The 20,058-nt window shown below is 38.0% G+C and overlaps 1 long non-coding RNA gene across 3 annotated transcripts in view; it reads right to left on the bottom strand.

The window, feature by feature from the left end:
• The window catches only part of LOC120372712, a 177,160-nt gene that overhangs the window by 35,776 nt on the left and 121,326 nt on the right, over positions 1 to 20,058 (bottom strand). For all 3 annotated transcript variants that reach the window (XR_005585136.1, XR_005585137.1, XR_005585138.1), the window contains one exon: positions 5,937 to 6,041. This is a non-coding gene — a long non-coding RNA (uncharacterized LOC120372712). The remainder of the gene's footprint in view (positions 1 to 5,936; positions 6,042 to 20,058) is intronic.

Here is a 20,058-nt window from a genome sequence, read left to right as displayed (position 1 = left end):
TATTAGGTTAAGCTAATACATCAGATTTCTAGAAGAGATGTTAAATATTATGAAATCATTTGAATTGTGTAAAGGTGCTTTTATCTGAAGGGACACAACTTTGGAAAATTGCAGGAAGCTGTCTCCATGGTGACTGACTGAAAAAATGCACACAGTTAGAATTATATAGTAACTCCTAGTTTTATATTTTATATACATAATTAAAGAAATGACACTTCACTGATTGATAGTACAAGTTATCTCCAGGAAATGTTCTTTAGTCCCTTTTAAAAACAGAGAATTTTGTTTAAGAAATTAAATAAAAAATATCTGAGAGCAGAATCAAGAGTTAAGCTGTATTAGCTTGATGTTCATATTACTTAACATTTTTTAAAAGATCTCCTTATCACCATGGCACTGTGCACTCCTATTCATAACTGGAGTTTTGTCTGAGTAAAGAGTACAGGATCAAGCTCATAGTTATCTACTTTGAGGTCCTGGCAATCACATATTTTGGAATTGGTACCAAATCCATTGTTAGCATTTCTGAAACTATTGCTTCTAAAAGTTGGCACCAAATTACACTGTGACAAATTAGTGAGACGTGAGTATAATTTGTATGGCACTTTCGGGTACTAGACAACTTAATCCTCCAACCTCTTTCCATGTCTCATAAACACCATTCATAGCTGGTACAGTAAATACAGCAAGAAAGCTTTATAATAAGGTACAGAACTGGTTGTAAAATTTGAACAATCACTTTATGAAGTTTTAATGAGATACACTGTGCTAAATGTATTTGATTCAGAATAAAAAAGAGCTTGCTGAAAACCTCTACCAAATGCTTTGCCTCCTGGATTTTGATTAGATGGCTATTCTTTCTTTGCCCTTAAATACACAGTTGGTGATCTGGCTTTTCTCTAGCACAAAACAGACTTTATATTGACCATAGTATGTTTTAATGAATATGTTTCATGTATACCTGTGGAGTAAGGTGGATATGGCTGTTGGAAAGTTGATTTGGGCCACATGTGAGTCAGTGAACCCTATTTCTTCTTTACGGGTTCTGTCTGCATAATATTCATATTCCTTGGAGTTTGATTTTTCGGTTGAGTTTAATCAAAAATTAGACAGAGCGAGACCACAGCCCTGAAGTTTAGATTCAGGAGTCAAGCTTCTCCAAATACTCAAAAAGTGGACTGTAATTATGGACTTCAGCAGGAGCTGCAGTTCAGCACTTTTGAAGATGTAACTGTAGCTCTCTCCAGGTGCACTGGCACACAAACATGGGAGCATGCAAAATAAGTGGGTAGTTTTCAGGCAGCACTGGTAACTAATTTGTTCCTTATTTTACTAGTCTTTAAAATGGGATATTAATACTGATCTAGTTTCACAAGATTTTTATATGACTTTACTAATATTTGTAAATTGCTTTTGAATCCTCAAATGAAAGTGCAAAGAACAGTATTTTTCATTGATTGCATAGCCATTTCCAGCAGCCTGACTCCTACTTCATCATGGAAATATTAATAGAAAATCTTTGATGTGAGCCTCAGCCACAAATGGATGTATAAAATCCTTAGAGCAAACCTTTGACTGTATTGAGAACCCTCAAGCATCTTAAATAGTACTGTAGCTAAAATGGGAAGTACACAGCACAGTAGATCTTTTTTTTTGTTTGCAAACCCACATGAATCTTTTGAAAAAACAAATATCTCAAAATGATTATCAAACAAATCACACTTCATTTTGTAGGGCTGTAACCCTTAAAGCTCTTTTGCATTCAATATTAGCCATGACCAGTGCATGCATGCATGCATCTCCTAAAGGACTTTGACTGCAGAACATTTTCTCTGATTGCACCAAAGAGAGTAAATAAAAAAGCAGCATACATAGGGTTGCATAATCATACACCTAACAATTAATAGATAAAGATTAATCTATCGTAATCAAACTTTATATTCAAACAAAAGATTTGTGCATTGAAAAGACTAGAATCACTGAACGCCTTCAGCCCTGCAGAAATTGTACACTGAACATCTGAATCAAGATCTCTCATCCATGACATAATAGCTTGTTGCTGTGCACTAAGGACAATAAGCTATCTCATAAGTAAAATGAATATGAATATTTATCTATCTATATCTTAAACACACTACTGCAAGTATAACAAAACATATCTGCCTGTCAAACAAATGACCTGTCAATGCCCAAAAGATTTTAAACAGGAATCTTTTAGCCTGATAAAGAAAACAAACTTTCCTATTGTTCTAAGGTCTTTGTCTTGGTTTTTTATATCAACTTACAAAAAATCAGACAGATGGGGAAAAATATCTTCTGTATTTTCTCATCCTTCACAGAAAGAAGCTTTACATAAACATGGATATACTTACTTACAGAAGCACAATAGAAATGTTTGAACTAAAACAAAAAGTGGATTTACTGAGTATCAATAAGTGATCCACACTATTAATGTCAAGGAAATTATGCTCCCAAATAATTAATTTCTAGAATTATATTTGTTAAATTATGGGAATACCGTAAAAAAAACAATTTTGAAGTGAAGACATTACAGTAACTGGCAGGTCTTGATGTTAAAAATTTTAATGATAAAAACACAAGAGAATTAGTTAGCCATAAAAATCTGAGATAGTCATCAATTAAAGGAAAGGCTCTGAAATGCTACTGGCATAACTTCTTAGGCCTGTACTGAGTCACTCTTAATTTAAGAGGTGGGACTAGAATCAGGCACCATGAGGCTTCTGTGCAGGTCACAGAGGATGTGCTGGATGATAATGAATATATTTTAGCAACTTTTAAATACACCCAGAATAGTATTTTCGTACATTACTCAAATTTTCTATACCAATCATAGGATAGTCCTAGAGTACTTCTTATATTCAGGTAAATTTATTATGCAAGACAAATTTTTAAGGGTGACCACCACGTGTGTAGATACCTCATGGTCATCATTAAAAATGTGTCTGCAGTGTATAATGGTACATATATTATGTGTTACTGATCTGTTGTCCATGAGTAGGGCTCCTAGGCACAATGGTAATACAAATAACAAACACCGCCACCATCATGTACTATTCATTTGCAAGCATTCATTACAAGAAACAATGACTTTGGGGCTGTGACACTCCATATTCTTCATTAAAATATTGTTATGATATGAATATGGCATAACTAAGATATATTTTATGCAAGATGGGTCATGTAAGGTATCATTGGAAAGGTTATAATTTGCTGAATGTGATTATCCAATTTGTATACATGTATCATTTCTGTATCTGAAGTTAGGAAGACTGACTATGTACAACTGTGCGTACATGGGGGAATGCTCACCAGATAGTAGGCAATCAGCCTGAATGAGCCATTTAAGGAGGACAATAGAACTTTGAAGATACTAATCTCCCACCTTCCTGAGGAGCTTCCTAGAATGTTGCTTTGACACTGCAGGGTCATGCGATGTCATTACTGGTACAAAGAACCACCTTAGATACAGCTGATATTTTTCCACTGGAAACAAAGAATTCCTGCCTTATGTAAATCCTACTTAAGGCTGGGGAAGGGAGTCAATGAGTGCTCTTCTCCATTGCCTCCCCGCCCAAGGAGGAAGACTGCTGAAAGCACCTGAAGAGACAAAGGAACTACACGGGGGAAAGGCAAGGGCTGAGTCCAGGCTGAGACAAGTCTGTAAAGAGCAATAACTGGAACTCTAAGCTGCAGAAACTCTGCAACCTGCCTACATTTAGAATTAAGCTTAGGTTATGTGTTTTGTTTTATTTACCCTGTAATCTGCTTTGTTCTGTTTGCTATCCCTTATAATCACTTAAAATTTACCTTTTTTCTGCTTACTAGGCCTTTTTCTCATCTCATGTCCACTGATTTACCAGAGGTATAACTCCACTGATTTCATCACAATTATTCCTCCTTTATACCACATGAGAAGATAATCCGTATTTTTACTCCTAGAGCTAAAGATAACTTTTCCTTTTCAGAATGCATAAAAAAAACTTAGTCGTGGATGCTGTATTGTATGTCAAATTTCAGCCCAGCGTGAGGCCTTGTTCTTTTGGGGATGAATTAGGAACACACTAAAAAATGGAGGTTTACAAAAAGCATTGCTGACACTTCATGAAATTATTAGGACTATTACAGCAGCATCACAAATATCAAGTTATTGTTTCAGAAATTTACACAAATTTTGCATCTGTAGGAAAGCTATGCATGGTAATTATCAAAACGACATTTTAAAAAAATTGTGGTTATCTATGCTGCTCCTATTCTATGGATAAATATTAGACTTCAGTTGTTAAATAAACATAATGCATTATCAGCATCATCGAAGGAGAATCATAATCTATTGTAAATATCATCAACTAGACAAGTCAACATCACAACAATCAGTGGATTTAAGCGAATCCCCAGGGTAAATAAAAATAGTTACCATTGCAGCACATAACCATCCGAGGCGATGTCTCAAAGCTGCTCCTAGCAAATGGTCCTGAAAACTTCCACTGATGCCCCATGTGTTAATATGAATACTGGATGATGTATAGGCAGGGAAATAAAGAGGAATATCAAAAAGGGAAACTTTAAGTAGACTGAGCCAAATACTGCCTTTGATTATACCACTGAGTATAACTGGGAGCAGAATTTTGTAATTTTTGATATTGAAGTGGAAGCAGCTCTCCCATTTGGAGCCAAACTTTGTTCTTATTTGTACCCGTTTAGTTCCAGAACATTTCTATTGAATTCAATAGAAGTTTGAAAATAGTCTTGATTTACATTGCAGTAACTGAGAGAAGAATTTGGCCCTTACATAAAATGAAGATGCAATGGTTGATAGGTCAGATATGGAATAACTGATGCCTATAAGACATGAACTAAGTACCTGTGGCTATACCTCTCCTTTTTCTTATAATTATCTTGTGTATAGGCCTTTAAAAATACTCATATAGAATAACAGGCTGGTAGGAGCAAAGGAAGAAATTTAACTTTTTCTTCAACCCTTCCTGATCCTACCCTTCCTAAACTCTCCAGATATTACAGAATGAAAACAAATTAGGATCATTTTGATTGACTGTCCAGACATATATTCTACACATGCCTTAAATTCATGGACTGGTGTTTCCTCTGTCTATGTCACCCCTGAATGTAGTAATGCAACACTGTGTGACAACATAGCAATGAAGTGTCAAGCACAGGAATTTCAAAAAGATGTATTATCAACAATAAAGAATTAAAGGGTATCAGACCTCTGCATGATGAATTAGGTTAGGGCTTTTAATACCAAATTGCCCACTGTTGCCTTTGGTGTACTGGCAGTCCTCGACTTTCAACGTTTGACTTATGATGAATGGCCCTTACAATGTTTCTGAATTGTCACCCTGATTCGACTTATGATAATTAGTTTCGACTTTACGATGCTCGGTCCTGCAATGGAGCGTATTGAGGTTCCGAGTAACAACATTTCGACTTACAATGCCATTTTCAGGAACCAATTGTGTTGTAAGTCTGAGGACTGCCTGTATTTGTAGAATATAAATCTAACATTATAAAAAAATGGATATTAAAGAACTTCTAAAAATGTTAATTATATTCATAATTTTCAGCACCAAAATGTCAAAGAATCTCTTAAAGGGTTGCATTCTACAAAGCAGGAGATTGTTTAGCAATACAGATTATCACTCACAGTACTGGCATCAGTTATTTATACCCTGTGGCTACTTCAACTGTAAAACTCTCTAACACAGGCAACAAAACCTCCAGTGTATGTTAGACTCATAATACAAACATGGACCCCTTGGAATTAAGATGCCTCACATGAAAGCATTTAGTGCTCAACAAATAATTTCTGAATGTCACTGATCCTGGATTTTTTTAAAGCTACTTTCTGCTCCTTTGACAGATGTGTTATGCTGCATTTCATTACATTCTCGCCTTACCTCATTCTTCTTTTGTTTTAGATAAATGATGAGGCTTTCGGGAAAGATTAAGAACTGGAAGGCAAAGCAATGGCCCAAACAGGGTTTTAATTGGAACCTTGAATCCTGTGCAAAATATAAGAAATTAAACCATTAATAATATGATTTTACCAGCAGACACAGTATGTTTCATACGTCTCAGATAGCTCTTACTAGATTTTTTTATATCAAATTCGTGCAGGTAGGATCATGTGTTGTAAATCCCATTAGCCAAATCACAATAAATAATAAAATTCTAGACTTCATATTGTGAAATTTCACTGAAGTAAACTATGAGCCTGGACTTACATGCCCTTACTCATGTGTGCATTCTTGACATCAGAAGAATTAGTTTTGTGTAAGCGTCTACCTAATTGTGTCTTAAAGCACTTTAGTATCTTGTCTTTGGAAAAAAAACCCTAAAAATTTTCGCACTGCTATCTAATATTAATTCTTTTCTTTTGTTGTTACAATACATTCCTGGCCTAATGAATTCTTCAGAGAGTCCAACCATTGTGTTGCAATATGATCCAAATTAAACCAAGTAAAATGCTAAACAATTCAGGACAGAACACATGGAAAGAAATTTCATTTCTCAGGAGGCCAGTGAAAACTCTAAACACAAACACCTCCATAAAAGAAAGTCAGTGAGTCAGAGGTTATTAATTGCAGTGTTGGGCAGATGGCAACAACACAACCAACAAAATAACCCAGACCCAACATGATATATTACATTTTTGCTTGTTTCTAAACTGTCCAACAACAGGTATTCTTGGTATTCTGACATTTCCTCTACAGTAATGACCAGTCATCTAATAGAACAGAGTGTCTATAAACCCTGTCTGAACATTGTACTTCATTTTCAAGAGATTGTAAGCCCTTCTCAGCAGGTGTACATTAGCTCCGTTCCACTGACTTCAAAAGATTGGGCCTGTAGAACTAAACTTTTCCTTTTCTTAGAGCTCAAGGTATTAAGGGGAAAATGTTTATTTCCCAGCATGCTTGCTAATATTGCATAATAAATATACACGTTGCATAAGCAGCTGGTTTGGGATTAAAAACCAATTTTTTGTACTGGTAGCTTGAAATACGTTAGGCCATTCGTATCCAAAAAACATTCTGTGTTAGGCGACTGGTTATCATTGTGTGTGTGTGGTGCCATTCAGTGAATTGTATGTACAGAAAAGCTCATCTCAAAAGTGGCATTTAAATTTCTAGAAGACAATACAGTTATAAAAGCTCTCTTTGAATAGTTATAGTCTGGGTGGGTAATGCTTTTATTTTTTATTGTCTGTCATTTGAGGACTGCCAGCTGATGTGAAGGGGTGCAGGCTAACCTGATGCTCCTGATGTAATCTAAGTGATTGTACGTGATGGCGGAGTTTTTTGGATAGGTGTGTTTTATTTAATGTAAATAAATCAAAAACTAAGTGACAGATGGTGATAAATATAAGATGCTTTGTACACCCTCAAGTAGGTACTACACTTTTCTTAACCTAATACATGATGTCCTCACTATCCACCCACATATTTTTCTATTAAATTCTTCCGACTTGGCAATATTCTATTCAAACCTCTAACTGTGACACATCCATTTCTCTCCTGGAAAGACAACTCTTTACTGGCTGAAAGCATATCATGTCCTTGGGTCTCAGCATAGCAGACCAAAAAACAAAACAAAACAAAAAAACCCATAAACTCTAGTTCTAAGCACCTCCAACCTTGCTTCTTTGGTATTAGGAAGTATAGAAAATAGAACCCTTTCCCCTGAAATCAAGTGACACTATCTGTAATAGAGCCAGGTGAAGCAGAGAATATACCTCCTGATATAGCACAATATTGAGAATCATCACAGAAGAGGGACAGGATTAGGTGTAGGGAGGAGGCAAACCCTGAAATTGGGTGACAACCTTCTTGAATGACTTCTAGGACCCACTGGCCAGTCATAGTTCTAGCCCAAGCAGCCTTGAAAAACAAGAAGGCACCCACCAAAAGGAGGGAAAGGCAAAGTAGAGATCCTTGCTGATTAGTCCAGAATCCTCATACAGAGGATCAAATTTGCTGTCTCTGGCTAGGTCCAGACTGCAATATCATGGTTAAAGAAGAACACTTTTTCAACAGTGTGATTTCTTCTTGAAGGAGTTAGATTTTTTATTGTAAAAATAAGAGGATGGTCTTTGTCTTAACTGTTTGAGGTTGTAATTGTTTCCTGCTATATGATAGTTTACTTTACCATAAAAAGACAGATTATTAGTCAGTCCCTGCCCTGAAGAGATTACAGTCTAAATAAACTATACAGACACAGGGTTGTGGTGGCTTATAACACACGAGCAGAATGAATAATGAACAATGTTTCTTGTCACACATGAAATGAACAGACTACTGGTCACACTGGGAAGTGACGGAGCAATCATGCATCATCGGAAGAGTCTGAGGGGAAAATCCTCTCCTCAGAATACTGAGCTTTATAGGACTGTGGGGGCAGAGGAGTGACTTGGAGCAGAAGTTCTTCTGGGTTAGGACAGGCTGGCTCTGGGGAAAACAATCACCCCATGGCTTTGTCTTCAAAGCCAAAAAAGGTGTGTTTCTACCATGATCTAAACAACACAAGTGCACTTGCCTAGTGGAAACAAGGCATTGTAGTTTTACCAAGAGGTAAACTAGGCAATGGCAGCCATGGTCAGTTGTGTAACATTGACTTCACCTGAGTATTTCTCAGTAAAAATTCACAGTTTACATCATACAGGTTCCTGTTCCTTTAAACTCAAGAACTGCGTGATCTCAGAACATACTTTCAGAGAGTGTGTGGCCTCATCAGGCACTGTGCTGCTCCCACAGGGTTATAATGTTAACTAACTGACTTCATTAGTCAAGTCAATTTGGCAGGTACATGAAGATTATCCTGAAATAATCACTCTGCTTTTATGGAGGCAGGTACCATACATTCCGATAGTCTCATTCCTTCCCTGATATGTTCAGACAGTAAATTAAAACAGCTCACCTAAAAATAAAAGTCAGCTACATACAGTATTCACCTTTCGTTTTTAATTAGATGAAACCCCTGAGTCTTGTCATAAACTCATTTACAGACTCTCCATCTGCTCAGAGATCACTTCAAATATGAATTAAAAATATTTTAAAAAGATCTCTTTGAAAAAAACCACAGCATTACTGTGTCTAACAACCTTTTTGTAGAGCAACGTACATGCAGTACTTTTCAGTTTGAACAAATACCACCCCATTCACCCCATTCTTATTGTTATTATCATCAATTTCCTACCATTCTAGTGCATTTGCATCAGCGCTCACAATCCTGTCAGGGTTTTAAAAATAAATTATTCTAGCTGTTTATCAAATTTGGTCCAGCATATACTGTTAATTAAAAGCTTTTAGCTAAATTACAGTAGGCCAAATGTAGGGATTCCAGTGTCCCTTCGATACTCTGGCATAACTCTGATGCTAGTAGATATGCATATGCATCAAGGGAGACTATATCCCATAGTATGAAAAATATATCTAAATGTAACAACCAATGCAAGCTCTCATCTCATCCAAAGAGGTCTTCAATAGTTGCTCCACACAGGTATATGAAGGCAGAGTTTGGCTCATAGCAGGCAACCAATGTATATCTAAATAAAAGTAGAACATTTAGAACAATTTTCAGAATGAAATAAATATGCCATCAAATTGGAAAACTACTCGGTGTTGCACAGTGTTATAGTGTCAGTTAATTTCGTTGGGTGGCGGGTGTACAAACCCTGCATGAGTCACAATAGGCTGCTGGGAACACAATCAGCTGCACCCTGCAACAGCTGAAGCAGGTGTCAAGCTTTGAGGTGGGGGGGGGGCTAAAAAGAGAGAGCCCAGCTCAGCTGCTTCCTGGCTGGGAGGGAGGGAGTGCAGACCTTCAGATCTCAGTGTAGGAAAGAAGGCTGTCTGGAGCCAGGAACCAGGGAAGAGTGTTGCACATCAAGGCCTCCTTGAGAAAAGGGAATAGTTTAAGTTTCTTCGTCTTTGTCACTGTGCTTCAGTGGGCCACAGATGAGGATGCTCAAATTCAGGACAAATTGCTGAGAAATAGGGCAGACACACCCCAGACTGGTGGTTATTCTTCCATAAAATATATCAAGCCAGTAACAAAAGTAAACTTCTGTCTTACCACACTAGTTAACAAGAAATCCAAACTGCAGTCTCCTTAGGCATCCCAGCCCTTGTTTCACCACCCAGACACTAGACTTTATGATAAATGATTATTTAAAACCTATTTAATTAAACAAAAGGGTCCTTCTAATACCAATAGATCAGCCACGAAGCCAGAGCAATATATAATTCAGCTCTTACTCAATAATCATGCTGTTGCTAATCCTTTAGTATCTAATATCTAAAGGTTTATGTATAAAGTAAAAGAAAGGGGAGACAGTTATAATGGCCAAGGAAAACAAACACATACACTCATTGAAAACTTCTTGTATGAGGTTTGAAACAGTGATGGAATAAACTACTGGCATGTAAAGTCTCTGGTAACTTCCAAAAGGTTGGAAAGTCCTCAATCCATTGATTGGAATGCTCCTTTTAGTATCAGTCCATAGTCTAGAAATCAGAGCAGGAGATGCTTCCAGAATCTTGATCCACATGAAGGGGATGCTCTCAGTCTTAGTTTGTGGAAAATTACAGGCACAAGGTGGAGTCCAGGGTCACATGTGTTAGTCACATGCCCTTGCATGATTTGATGACTCATGGGAGCAGCCATTACTCATATTTAGGCTGCAATAATGATATAAATGGTCATGTTACAATCATACAGCCTCACAGTGTTGATTTGGATTTTGAGGCTAGAAGTACAAGTGAACTTAGCTGGAGGTCTCAGTCACCTCAACCCAGATGGTATTGGAGGCTAGGTGGAGCAGTAGAAGACCAGGAAGGAAACAGGCAGAGCTGCTGCTGCACCATGCCATCTGGTGGGACAGTGTGCAGCCACAGGGTGAAATCCTGGGCTCAGAGGAGTTTTGTCTTGGTCTTCAATGGAGTCAGGATTTCAGTTTCCTTAACTGAATATACTTATGGTAGGATATTCAAAACGTCCCAAAATGATATATATAAAATTTGCTGATAACTCCAAGCTGGGAGGGGTTGCTAGCACTTTGGAGGACAGGACTAGAGTTAAATATGATCTTGATAAATTGCAGAATTGGTATGAAATCAGTAACATGAAACTAAAGGACTAATGCAAAGTATTGCACTCAGGAGTGAAAAAAATCCAGTATAAAATGGGGAATAACTGATTAGGCAGCAGTACTGCAAAACAGTATCTGCAGGATTCTGTTAATCACAAATTGAATATGAGTCAACAATGTGATGCTGCTGAAAAAAAGGCAAATATTTTGGGTGGTATTAACAGAAGTATTGTATGCAAAACATAGGAGGTAATTGTCTCACTCTATCTGGCACTGGTAAGCCCTCAGCTGAAGTATTGTGTCTAGTTCTGGGCACCACACTTTCAGATAAAATGTAGAAAAATTGGAGAGAGTCAAGAGAAGAGCAACAAAAAGGGTTTAGAAAGCCAGGGCCGGCTCCAGCTTTTTTGCCACCCCAAGCGGTGAAGAAGGAAAAACAAACAAACAAAACAAAAAAAATAAAGCCGCGCTCGCAATCGGTGGCAATTCGGCAGCCAGTCCTTCCCTCCGAGAGGGACTGAGGGATCTGCCACTGAAGATCTGGATGTGCCACCCCTTTCCATTGGCTGCCCCAAGCACCTGCTTCCTGCACTGGTGCCTGGAGCCGGCCCTGTAGAAAACTTGACCTAGGAAAAGGTTGGAAGAACTGGGCATGTTTAGTCAAGGAAAGACTAAGGGGAGGACTTGATATGTGCAAAAGGCTGCTTAAAAAGGACAGTGATCAATTGTTCCCCATGCCCACTCCATGCGGGACAAGAAGGAATTGACTTAGTTTGCAACACAGGAGATTTAGGTTAAAAAACTTTTTAACAATAAGGATAGTTAATCACTGGAACAAGGTTATCATGGGAGGTTATGGAATCCCCATCACTGGAAGCTTTTAAGAACAGGTTAAACAAACACCTGCCAGTTATGATATGCCTCAGTGCAGGGAGATGGTCTACAGTACCTCTTGAAGTCCCTTCCAGCTCTACATTCCTATGATTATAGAATACAAAGTTCTACTGAATGTCAGTGGAAATTGTGCTTTAAGTCATTTAGACTCTTGAAAATCCCACCCTTTAGGACTCAAACCCGTTCTCATTGAAATCACTAGAATGAATGAATCTTTAAATCCTTGGTCTATGGAGTCTGGATTATTCCAGTGCTAAGAGTTAATGCAAATACAGTTGGTATCAAGAGCTCTGAATCACCAATATCAAGATAGTGAGAATGGATGATTCCCTTCAGCTTCTCAGTAGTAATTATGTGATAAGGTTTTGATTTGGATTAAAGGTCCCAGCTGTTTTACCTTATCACTAAAAATAATCTCACTGGATAAGAAATATTACAATAGAATATTTTTTACTACTCATTCTCAGGCTGATGTTTACAGTTCCTATCAGGCAAGTTCTAATTTCCATTTAGAAACTGCTGGATTTAAAACAAATAGATTTGTTTAAAAAAAACCCAGAAAAAATACAGAAAAAAATAGAAGACTTGTTGGACTCTTCCTTTTTTATGCTTATCTTTTAAATTAACTATAATGGTGCTTTCATATTAATAATAAGCTCATTAGTAAAAGACTAAAGCAATTAGAGATGGTCTCTTTGTCTTTATCAAGCATGACTGTCAAGTGAGACTATTTAGAATGGTTCAGATTACATTCTCTAGTGTGGAAAGTATCATTTTGACAAGCCTAAATATGCATTGCTTCCTGACATAAATGAAAGCTTTGAGCCATGCTTTTTTTTCCAACTAAGAACAGCTCTTCAGAGACAGAAAAGTAAACACTAACAAAGCAATTATCCCCTCTAAAAGCATTTTTCTGCCTTAGGTCTTGCTATTCGCTGTAGGTTTCCTCTTCTCTCAGGCTTCCTCTGCTCCAGTAATGTGCTCTCTTCAATGTACTTCTGTACACCTGGTCTGATTATCCAAGACTCAGGAACCCTCTTTGACTCCAGCTGAGATCACTTCTCTCAGATTCCAGGCCTCACCTCTTTCTGCTCCAGGATTTCTCATTCTTCTCCGTCTGTTTCACACTAAATGGATTTCTTACAGGTCTCCTGTCCACTTTTTCCAACAGCCATATTATTGTTTGGGATTGTGGACTGTTTTTCACCTCCTCCTCTTGCAGTGCACTACTCATATAAATCAGATATTAATTGGAATTTATGAGGTCTGTCAGGGGTATGCCTTGTATGATCAATAGCTAATGATTCCGTCTGGCTCTCCAAAAAAAAAAAAAAAAAGAAATAAAAAAGTGATAAAAATCTATCCCCCTCGGTTTATTCTATTCCAGAATAGGATCCACCTATAAAGACAATAAGAAAATGCTTCACATCACTTGAGACACTTTGTCTAAGGACCCACAATCAGCCAAGGTTGGGCCTTCCCATCCCCAAGAATAGAAACTAAAATGGCTGAGTACCAGTATTGCTAATCACCTACGCAAGGATCTCTTGTAATATGCATATGGATAAACCCTTTTTCTCAATTCCAACCTAGCTAAAAAAGGCTTCAAGTTACCAATCAAGTATCACACCCTGCTTTGCTATGCAGCTTGCCCATTGTACATGTAGTATCAAGAAAAGAGATGGGTGGGGAAGCTGCAAGGTAAACAAACTTGATATGTGACTGGAAGACTGAAGGTCAAATTGGGCAAACTGTTACCCCAAACAATCTAAGCCACATGTTTTCACCCCAAATTATGAACTATATATTGTATTCCTTGTAAATCAAATATATGATGAATAGTCTTAGTCATGTTAAATCAGAATCTGTACATTTGCCGTGTGAGTCAGATCTACATCCTTCTGTATGTGGAAAATGTCTGTTCTACTAGAGAGACAATTTTGGGTGAGGTAACATCTTTTATTGGAAAAAATTCTGTTGGTGAGCGAGACAAGCTTACAAAAGAACTCTGTATAAGCTTGAAAGTCCTAAATAATGCAAAATGCTTATATATAAAATCAAAGAATGCATTATGTATGCCCTCCAAATCTAGAAGATAAGGATTTTGTTGGTTTTCATTTGTAAGTAATTGTTGTATTCTAGAAATAATTGGAATTTTCTGGCAATAGGAAGGAGAAATGTTAGAAGACATAAACCAAGGTATAACTTTGGGATATTACGAGATATTGCTTTGAAGAGAAGGAGAATCCCAGCTGATAGTTGGAGCTAATATAGAAATACCATCCTTGAAATGAATCACCCTCAAAAAGCTTCCGATAATAAAAGGATTGAAGTAATTTGTTACACACCATCACCATCTACTAGATAACAATGGAAGCAGGCAAAGAAATCGAAAGGTAAAAATTTAAACACTCACTTGCATGGATCCTGAAACTAGAGTATATAAAAGTCAAGTCACCCAGTGCTGAGGAGAGTTGACTGAACCCAACACAAGAAGCTGCAGAAACCTAAGTGTGACTGACGCCTAGACCAGCTGTGTGGAAAGGACTCTTCCCCCATCCCAGGGTTAAGGGTGGTGAGAATTCATTTCAAATATTGTATTTCCCCACCTAATCTTTAATATAAACAACTGTAGGTTATCTTGTTGAATCTACACTCCTAATGAGACCTCAAGTAACCACATTTTAGATTTTAATGCCTTTATAAGTCCAAGCCTAAGAGAGATTGAAAAGAATTTTAAGCATTGTTCTTTGATATAACTACTGAGCCTCAACTCTAGTCTGTGATAATTGCTTGCAAGTCTATATTGTGTGGGTAGTATACACCACTAGTTGCATCTACACTTGAGTGGAGAACTGTTGATAATATATTAATATGGTTCTGGGTGAATTAATACACGGTTGGTAAAGAATAAGCAATTCCTGATTTCGGAAATACTGTTCAAGTTGACCTGAAAAGAACCCAGTGTTAAGCTAGTATGTTAACACTCCCTGGACTCAAGAAAGAGGGGCTATTGTATGGGACTCTATTATGTATTGGCAAATCAAGTTTTTTAGAGTTCAGCTTTAAAAATTGAACTCGCACCGTGGCAAATTCATAAATTGACCCTCTTTCATGCTTACGGGTCACACGAAAATTGACTCAGTGTTTTTTAAATTCTTCAAAATATATTCCAGTTGACACTAGCAGCCATGGAAGCCTGGTCTCTGCCACACTATTTGATAAAACATTAAAGGTGCAATTTTCAGCAGTGGTCCGCATTGGCCTAATACTGCAAACTCCCTTTGACTTCACTGGAGGCCCAGGAAAGAAAATGAGACCCTAAATGATTATTTGCCAATTTTCACCTAAGAATACCCGGTGCTTTGCTGTTACTGTAAAACATTTTTCTTCTCTCTGCTTTGGTGCTTTATGAGGGCTCTTATTTTTGTTGCAGCTCTGTTCTTTCCCTTCACCTTATATATTCAGTGTCTGCTTCCCTCTAAACATTCTTCTGTCTTTATTCTATAAACATTTCCCCTACAATCTCACCACTATCATTCTATAGTTTAAATATTAATTGTAATATAAATTGAGCTGTACTCACACCTGCATCTGAAAAGTAATCATTCCAAAGGGAACAAACAGATGTTATCCAATGCTTATCCAACTTTATCCATTATTATTTGCTGAGTGACAACAGTATGCTCAGTGCTCTTTCAGACAGCTCTGTTCCTGTCCCAAGGGGCTTACAATCTACTGCAGGCTACTTAAAATGAGAATAAAACCACAACAACCAACCACATTTTAGCTTTGATTTTGTAAAAAAATCTTTCAGTACTAAGTCAAACCCTTTCTAACAGGCCCTCATGCACAAGTGTTTTATTTTATTTATTCGCTAAAGACAAATTATATTAACAGCAAGTCCCTATATCTTGAGATCCCTAAGGTCATAACTCCCACTTGCACAGTATAGGCCCCTATTCATGCTTTCTAGCTGGGATCAGAGGCCTTCTACACCTCTGGGTGACCCTGCTACTGCTGGGTCCATGAACTCCAGGTGTTTTTTTCTCTCTGGCCTGAAGGTAGAACCTCTTACATTCCTAAAGATGTAACAGCTAAAAACCCTAAATCAAGAGAAAGGCTCAGTTATCATTGTGGTTCAGTTCTTGTTCTCAAAGTGCACTAGTATGTGTCAGGAAAGTCTAAATTACACTCAATCATTTTATTAAGAGAGGCATGTCCAGTCCCCAGCTTCACAACTGTGGAGCTAACTTGGCAGCACAACTGATGCGGCTTCCTGCTGCAAATGGTGGAGCTGGATTGAAGAGTGCCTGGGTTGTGGGGGGTCAATTCTGTACTGCACATTGCCTACTCCATGTAGACCTCAATGCCCAGGGACCGAGTGTAGGGGTGATGCAGGAATAGAGTTAGGCACATTTCTCTACAAAGGCATGAATCCTCTCATCCTCTCCTCATGGTTGGTTATTTTGGTTATTGGGCTGCAATAGTCTCCACAGAATGATTCTGCAGCAGCTCTTTGGTCTAAGACAGGGGTAGGCAACCTGTGGCATGTGTGCCAAAGGCGGCATGCGAGCTGATTTTCAGTGGCACTCACATTGCCCGGGTCCTGACCACTGGTCCGTGGGGCTCTGCATTTTAATTTAATTTTAAATGAAGCTTCTTAAACATTTTAAAAACCTTATTTACTTTATATACAACAATAGTTTAGTTATATATTATAGACTTAGAGAAATAGACCTTCTAAAAACATTAAAATCTATTACTGGCACGCGAAACCTTAAATTAGAGTGAATAAATGAAGAATCGACACATCATTTCTGAAGGGTTGCCATCTCCTGGTCTAAGAGAAGGATCCCATCCAGTACTGACGCCCAGTAAAGACAGTTTGCTATTCAGTCAAGGAGCTGGGGGGTTCAGCCCATAGATAGATTCTATAGACTTTCAGAAATAAACTCTTAGAAGTGAATGGCTCCACAACCTCTGTACTGGATAGCCCCCGTTTAGACAAGGAAGGTGAGTCATTGCACTCCATTGAGCACAAGAATTGCAATTTTGGCTAGCTCTTTCCCTGGGTGTGCAAAAAGGAGAGTGGGAAGAAAATGTGTACCCTCCCTCTGGCAAGAGCACCAAATTCTATCCTCTGAATGTACACAAGTCAATGAGCACTCCAGGTATAATTTGGCCCATTAACAAGGTAATACGTGGGGCCAAGTTCTGCTCACAGTGTATACTTGAAGTAACTTCATTTGAGCATCCAAATTCTGCCCTCACAGAACTCCCTTTGAAGTCACTGAATAGGCCCACAATCTCCAGGATGTTGCTGACAGCCACTAAATATTTGACAATTTCAATAAGAATACTGACGTTCACGGAGTAAGATTCATATTTTTATGTAATAGAGCAACTATGTAACATCCTATAGATAAGCACACTTACAATAGGGGAAAAAAACATTTCAATGACAGGTTTGGATATCACCACATGCTATGGGAGCTGAGAATAAGTAGTTTTTCCACCAGGACTTCAAGCTGCAATTCTATTACAATTAAACATTTATGGCACAATCCTGTGGCCTCAAGCCAGTAGTCCTTGCCACCAAAATAGGGGCTACATGCATAACTAAGGGCTTGCTGTATGACTAAAACTGAAGGCATTGGGCCCTTACATAGCATTCTTGATACTTTTCAGAGTAAGACATGGTTCCCATGATTTGTGTTTATAAACCTGCACACAAATGCTCCCCAAATCACTCTCCGGTAGCACTTTCATCTTCCTTTACCTCTTCTACGACTGCTTAGATCCTTGGACTTGGGCACAAATCCAATGCAATTTTTGAAAATTTGATAAATTATAGGTTGTCCACTCATCACATTTCTATTTTTGCTATGCCATAATGATAAAAATAGGAGTTTATAGAGTCAAACAAATAGTAATATGGTATTTCAACCTGAATATGGTCCGCTGGGAAAGTACCCAGTGTATACTACATTATTTTTTTATTTGAGAAACCCCACAGACTTGGACATTTTCCATTCAAGTTTCATATAGGCATTGATGTATTAGGTGATTTATAGTGTATATGCTTTACATTTGTTTGAAATGCCTATGACATGGAGACATTTTTTGAATTTGTGATCATTGAATTATGAGCTCCAGGCTGAATTTTTAGAAATTTGGTGGTAGATTTACAATTCAAAGAAGTTACCTAAATTAACAGAAATGCCCTAAAAGAACAGCTGGCTACCTGACTGATCCAAGAAAATGAACACTGAAAATAAACAGCTGCCCTGTAGAAGACTGTGATAACGCTAATCACCCTTTGCATAGTGGATTTATTTTCCCTTGTGCTTATTATGAACTTGGTGAACCTAAGTTATAAATATTTAAATATTACAGACATTCAAGGCATAAATTAAAAAAAAAGAAAGAAAAGGATGTTAGTAATCTGACAATAGCAAATCCAGATGTCTTAAATGAATCACAAGGCTCAATGATCACATCTGAGTCCAAAACAATGATTATGGTACAGTGATATAACCCATTTTCAACCATACTTTAATAAGGCTTTTCTGCTTAAATACCAATGTTCTTTCTAAATTATGAGGGCATAGCCTTTGGATAAATGCCATAGTTTTATTAGCATTCTTCTTACCTTATGAGAGATTCAAGCACAAGAAGTGAGCTGTAGCCCATGAAAGCTTATGCTCAAATAAATTTGTTAGTCTCTAAGGTGCCACAAGTACTCCTGTTCTTTGAGCACAAGAGAAGGATACATAGTTTAAAATTACTGGGGCAAATCCTCAGCTGGTGTGAACTGTCATAGCTCCATTGAAGTTGCATCAATTGAGCTATTTATAGGAGCATCTACCTCATTAATATTCCTCTAATGTTTTTTGTTTTGTTTTGTTTTACAAATTCTCTATTTCAGAAAAATGTCATTAGGGCATATACACTCTATATGGAAAAGGAATATGCATTAAAAATTCATGACTAGTATATTCATTACATCAATGAGTTAAGGCCAAAAGTTTCAGAAGCATCTACTAATTTCCAGTGGACTCAGTTTTGGGTGCCCAGCTTCAGAGACTGCGGATATGCCTACACTGCAATTAAAAACCAGCGGCTGGCCTGTGCCTTCTGACTTGGGCTTGCGGAGCTTGGGCTAAGGGGCTGTTTAATTGACGTTTGGGCTCAGGCTGCAGCTCGAAGCCTGGGATCCTCCCACCTTGCAGGGAATGTCTATTAAACAGCCCCTTAGCCCAAGCCCTGCAAGCCTGAGTCTACTGGCACAGGCCAGTGTCTAATTGCAGTGTAGACATACCCCTGGAGCCTGATTTTCACTGTCATTAAGCCTCTGCAGCCACGGCAGGTTTAAGGCATAGACACTCTAGACTCATGACTAGGGTCCAAATTCCTGGAGTTACAAGATATCAGAATATCAGCTTTCATTTTTAAAAATACAAATTTTCTAGTTGTCATGGATACTTACAAAAGCTTGAAAACGTAAACCAAGTATAAATAATGCCTGTTTGTGTCTACAGGAAGCCTGAAAAAAGTAGAGTGGAAGGCCTTGTTCATCTTAACTCTGACACTCTGGCAGGGTCGGACTGCAGCATGAGGATGAAACTATTGGGGGGCAGGAACGAGGTGCCCATGTGGAGCATGGTTGGGACACCAATTAGTTTAGTTCAGCCTCATCCACAGCTGAAAGTGCTTAGTGCCTCTAGTAACCAAATACCTAGTGTCTCATCTTGGGCATCCAAAATTACAGGTCAATTCTCCAAATTTAGGCTTAAGCTTGTAGCATACAGATACTGGTACTAAAATCATCCTTTCATTAGGGTATTATATTGCGGCTCCAGAAAGCATTGTGTCTTTCTGGGGCACACGCTTCCTGTTTCCAAATTGCTCCCCACTCAAAAGCATGCCTTAAGGACATGGTCTGACTCCCATTAAGACCTTTCATTTGACTTTAATGAGAGCTAGATGGTACAGTCAGCCCCCAAACTTTATTTTTTTTTAAACAAAAAACA

This window comes from Mauremys reevesii, linkage group 9 (assembly GCF_016161935.1).
Source record: "Mauremys reevesii isolate NIE-2019 linkage group 9, ASM1616193v1, whole genome shotgun sequence".
In the NCBI taxonomy this organism is placed as follows: Eukaryota; Metazoa; Chordata; order Testudines; family Geoemydidae; genus Mauremys; species Mauremys reevesii.
This window is presented reverse-complemented; position numbering and strand designations above follow the sequence as displayed.